Source organism: Tetrao urogallus (genome assembly GCF_951394365.1).
Source record: "Tetrao urogallus genome assembly, chromosome: 36".
NCBI classification, from domain to species: Eukaryota; Metazoa; Chordata; class Aves; order Galliformes; family Phasianidae; genus Tetrao; species Tetrao urogallus.
The window spans coordinates 340,299-346,298 of NC_136849.1; positions in this window are offsets into that span (position 1 = coordinate 340,299).

The following is a 6,000-nucleotide window of genomic DNA, read 5'->3' on the forward strand; positions in this document are numbered from 1 at the left end:
TGTACTATAGTACTGTAACACATAAATTAAAGATGAAGGGCCAATCTGAGCCCATACAACACGTACTATAGCACATAAATTAAGGATTAAGGGCCAATCTAACCCATACAACACGTACTACAGTACTGTAACACATAGATTAAGGATTAAGGGCCAATCTAAGCTCATACAACATGTACTATAACACATAAATTAAGGATTAAGGGCCAATCTAACCCCATACAACATGTACTACAGTACTGTAACACATAGATTAAGGATTAAGGGCCAATCTAAGCTCATACAACATGTACTATAACACATAAATTAAGGATTAAGGGCCAATCTAAGCCCATACAACATGTACTATAACACATAAATTAAGGAGTAAGGGCCAATCTAAGCCCATACAACATGTACTATAACACATAAATTAAGGAGTAAGGGCCAATCTAAGCCCATACAACATGTACTATAACACATAAATTAAGGATTAAGGGCCAATCTAACCCATACAACATGTACTATAGTACTGTAACACATAAATTAAGGATTAAGGGCCCATCTAAACCCATACAACACGTACTATAGCACATAAATTAAGGATTAAGGGCCAATCTAAACCCATACAACATGTACTATAGTACTGTAACACATAGATTAAGGATTAAGGGCCAATCTAAACCCATACAACATGTACTATAACACATAAATTAAGGATTAAGGGCCAATCTGAGCCCACGCAATGCCCAGCACGGTGCTACAACGCAGAGTGAGGTGTGTCTACCAACGCAACGCGAATGGGGGATTACAAACACAGCCTTACACAGCACCACGGATTGGACACCTCGCCTATCACCACCTCAACGCTTCGTTATCAATTAGCTTGGCTAATTAAAGACAGGTTGACTTAATCCACGCGTGCATTCCAACTCATGGAAAAGCCAGGAGGGCTGGGATCAGGAGGAAGACTTGGAAGTGGTGTTTCCAGGCTTGGTTTCGTGTCAGTGATGTCTGTTAGGAAAATCTCCTGCTTACTATGGGGGAAAGAACCACAGAATCCTAGAATGGGTTGGGTTGGAAGGGTCCTTAAAGATCATAAAAATATAGGAAGGGTTGGAAGGGTCCTTAAAGGTCACGGAACCATGGAATGGGTTGGAAGAGTCTTTAAAGATCCAAGAACTATGGAATGGTTTGGGTTGGAAGGGTCCTTAAAGGTCACAGAACCATGAAATCAAACAATGGGTTGGGTTGGAAGGGTCCTTAAAGGTCAGAGAGCCATGGAATCACACAATGGTTTGGGTTGGAAGGGTCCTTAAAGGTCAGAGAGCCATGGAATCACAGAATGGTTTGGGTTGGAAGGGTCCTTAAAGGTCAGAGAGCCATGGAATCACACAATGGTTTGGGTTGGAAGGGTCCCTAAAGGTCACAGAACCATGGAATCACACAGTGGGTCAGGATGGAAGGGACCTTAAAGGTCACAGAACCATGGAATGGGTTGGAAGGGTCCTTAAAGGTCAGAGAGCCATGGAATCACACAATGGGTTGGGTTGGAAGGGTCCTTAAAGGTCAGAGAACCACAAAACCATACAAAGGTTGGGATAGATGATCCTTGAAGATCACAGAACCACGGGATGACAGCCCAGTTGGGTTGGAAGAACCCCAAAACCCCCCAGCCCCACCTCTGCCACGGGCCGGGTGCCCCCCACCAGCTCAGGCTGCCCAGGACCCCCACGCACGGCCTCAGGCACCTCCAATCAAACGTGTTTAATGTGTTTATATGTTCTCCTCTCACCACGTTATGAGCTCTCAAACACCCACAGCTGGAGCTTTTTGTGCTCCAGCTCCCACGCGCTCCACGCTGCAGCCCTCGCCCCAGAGCACCCAGGCTGCCCAGCAAAGCTTCGCCCCATCTGGAAGAGCAGAAGCAGCCAAGCTGTGCTCAACCCAGCGAGCAGAAAGAGCAGCTGGAGCAGGACGTGTGCACTGCACCCTGCGCTGGGAGCTTTGGAAGGTGGAGGCAGAAGGCCCCCAGTGAGACCTTCCTCCCCAGAGCTCACCTGTCCATCACCATCCTCCTCACTGTTGCTCTCTGCTGCCAGGCACTGCTCCTCCTGCTTGTGATTTGCAGGTAGCTTTTAGGCCACACCACAAAATTCTCAGTATTTTATCTGCTTTTCTCCCTTCCTCCCCCTCAGCACGGTTACAAATTTTACAGTTTACAACTAAAACAAACCCTCTTTGTGCCCACGTTTGGTTACCAAGGCAGTTCTTTGGACAGGAACCATTCCTGCTCAAGATAATCCCCCCCCCTCCCTAAACCCCCCCCCAAAACCCCAAACATTTGTGACAAACCATCACCACTGGTACTGCATACCAGAAGAATTCACCCCAAAAGCAACACAGGACTTGGAGGGCGAAGACAAAGCACACAGAACAGCTCTGCTGAGAGCCAGGGATGGATTGAGACATGGGAATGCTGTGCACTGCCTGGCCTGGGCAGGATGCTGAGCCCCACTGCTGGATGCTGAGCCCCCACTGCTGGATGCTGAGCCCCACTGCTGGATGCTGAGCCCCCACTGCTGGATGCTGAGCCCCACTGCTGGATGCTGGGCCCCCAATACTGGATGCTGAGCCCCATTGCTGGATGCTGGACCCCCACTGCTGGACGCTGAGCCCCACTGCTGGACGCTGAGCCCCACTGCTGGACGCTGAGCCCCATTGCTGGATCCTGGGCCCCACTGCTGGATGCTGGGCCCCCACTGCTGGATGCTGGGCCCCCACTGCTGGATGCTGGGCCCCCACTGCTGGACGATGAGCCCCCACTGCTGGATCCTGGGCCCCACTGCTGGATCCTGGGCCCCCACTGCTGTCTCAGGCCTCCAGCTCCTCCTGCAGGCAGCTCTCATGGTGACTTAACACAGCTCTGTGCAGCCTCCAGAGCGCATCTCAACACTTTGGCACCTATTCCACATGCATCACCTCCAGCCATAGCAGAACCACAGGGCTTGAAGGGATCTCCACGGACCCGAATCACCCCCCGGCAGAAGACCCCCCTCCCCCAAATCTCTGTGCCAGGGCTCTGCCACTCGCACAGCACAGAACTTCTCTTTCCTGCTCTGATGGAAATCCCTGAGCTCCGCTTTGTGCCCCCTGTCACTGAGCGCCACCAAACGCAGCCCAGCCCCATCCTGCTGCCCCCCATCCTCTCAGATCCCTCTCAGCCTTCTCCTCCCCAGCTGCACAGCCCCAGGCCTCTCAGCCTGTCCCCACCAGGAGGTGCTCCAGGCCCCCAGCATCTCTGCAGCCTCCGCTGGGCTCAGTTCCCCATCAGCCCTGACCTGGGGAGCCCAGCACTGGGCCCAGTGCTCCAGACGGGGCCTCCCCAGTGCAGAGCACCCAGCTGGCCACGCTTTGGGCAAAGCATCCCAGGGTTCTGTTGTCCTTCTTGGCCACCAGGACGCCCTGCTGGCTCGTGATCAACTGCCACTCAACCACAGGTCAACCTGTTGGTCAACTACTGGTCAACTATTGGTCTACTGTTGGTCAACCTGTTGGCCACCATTGGCCTCCTTGGCCTTCAGGGCGCACTGCCGGCTCGTGGTCAGCTGCTGTTCAACTGTCCATCAACCTGTTGGCCACCACTGGCATTGCTGGCCCCCAGGGCACACAGTGAGAGCAGCAGAGCAAAGCACGGAGCAGATGGAGGGAGAAGGCAGCAGGACGTGGTGCTGACGGGGCTGCATGACTCAAAACCAACAGCTTTCCCCATCCTACTCTCATCTTTTACCCACTGTGACGCATTCGTACGGCGTCCTGTGGACATGACTCAAACTTCAGATTATTTCCACCCTCCAGAAGAGCAAAGCTTGCAGCGAGCGGAGGAGATGCGATGCTTGCTCTGTCCTCCAGCCCAGTATTGACAGCAGCTGCTCTTTTCCTGGAAAGAGCGCTTCCCCCCTCTCTCCTGTTTTATTTCTTGCTGCTCGTTAGCAAAAAAAAAGGCTCCAAGGTCAGCGTGCGTGGTTAAAGCAAGGGCTTTCCCACAGGAGACTGCAGGAAGCCAATCACCACCCGTGCCTGCGTTACGTCCTGCAGGGAACATTCCTCCCACTGCGAGCCTGCCAAAGAATTCAGGTGCCAATGCCAACCAGGGACCTTTAAAGCTGAAGTCACGCAATAACAATAGTTGGTATCTGGGGGAGTTTTCCAGTTGTTCCCAAGCGCTTTGTGGCAGCCTTAGCAGATACGGAACGCATTGGGAGGAGCGAATTATCTGTGAAAAGGCACTGAAAAGACCTACAGCAGAACGCAGGCGTGATGGGAAGCGAGTGGCTCCCAGGTCAGCCTGGGTTGGATGTTCTAAAATGCCAGAAAAGCGGCCCAAGATGCAGCCAGTCCCAAATTACAGCCGCACCGCGTGGAGCTTCGCACCCCACCACCATCAGCTCCTGCAGCACGGGGGGCTGAAGCTGGGTGTGAAGTTATGAGGACAATAAACCGGACCCAAGGGCAGCGTGGCTCCCATCAGAGGGCGAGCAGCACAGCTTAGAGAGCAGCGACCCCCGAGCTCCCACTGCCCTCCGTGCCACCTTTTCTCCTCTCCATCCCCCAGCAGAGGCATTTCTGACCCCAAAGCAGGGAACAGGCCGCCCCCTGCCCCGCAGGCAGCACGCACCGTGTTGCACAGAGGAGAACTCGCGGGCTTTACCTTAAATCCTTCGACCCTTCGAGGTGTCGGGTGCTGCTCCTTCACCAGCCAAGCCCTCCCACCTCCATTTTTGAGGCTACCGCTGGAAGAAAGATCTGCAAGGAAAAGAAACGGGGTCTCACTTCAGGATGACGCCCAGTGAATGACTCTTGTTTCGTAGCATCTTTGACTTCTCCTCGTTTTTGAAGAAAAAGAAGGAGAGTCGGATGAGCCGCAGCAACCCATCTGCAGCTCGCCCTGAAGACGTGCACAGCTCAGTTCCTGCAGCGCAGAGGGAAGGCCTTCATCTCCATAAAGGAGTGATGCACCCCTAAGTGAGCTCAGCACAGCCCCAGGGCGAGGGGAAGAGCCCGGCTCAGCACCGCTCTGTAGAACCGGTTGCTTGGCAATTACCAGCAGGCACTAATTGCTGTTTTAGTGCTGGGTTTTAAGGTTATGCGTTCACCCGAGAGCAGGGTGTGAGGGCTGTCACAGGACAACCGCTCCAAGAGAGGAAAATCCATTGCAACACCAGAAACCGCTCACGGACTGCCTGAACAGAGCTGTGTTGTGACAAGGTTTGCAGGAAAGCCACAGCAGACGCCGTGTCAGGGTTTAAATCCATCCTCCAAGGCTGCACACAGCCCGGCACTGCACTGAGCAGCTCCTTTCCTTACGTGACCCCAGCACCAGCAGCACAGGCTTCTGGCTCACCCATAGGGATGAATGGAGGCATAGGGATGAATGGAGCCATGGGGACGCATGGAGCCATAGGAAGGAATGGAGCCATGGGAAGGAACGGAGCCATAGGGATGATGGAGCCATTAGGGATGATGGAGCCATAGGGACGCATGGAGCCATAGGGACGCATGGAGCCATAGGGACGCATGGAGCCATAGGGATGAATGGAGCCATAGGGATGAATGGAGCCATAGGGACGCATGCAGCCATAGGGACGCATGCAGCCATAGGGACGCATGCAGCCATAGGGACAAACAGAGCCATAGGGACAAACAGAGCCATAGGGACGCATGGAGCCATAGGGATGAATGGAGCCATAGGGATGAATGGAGCCATAGGGACGCATGCAGCCATAGGGACGCATGCAGCCATAGGGACGCATGCAGCCATAGGGACAAACAGAGCCATAGGGACAAACAGAGCCATAGGGACGCATGGAGCCACGGGGACGCATGGAGCCACGGGGACGCATGGAGCCAATGGAAGGAATGGCAGAACTCAAACTGCCCCAGCTGAGGGCTGAGAATCATTTTCCTGCAATGTATGAGACAGATTTAGGGCTAAGGGGCACTAGGATGCAAGGCAGCCGT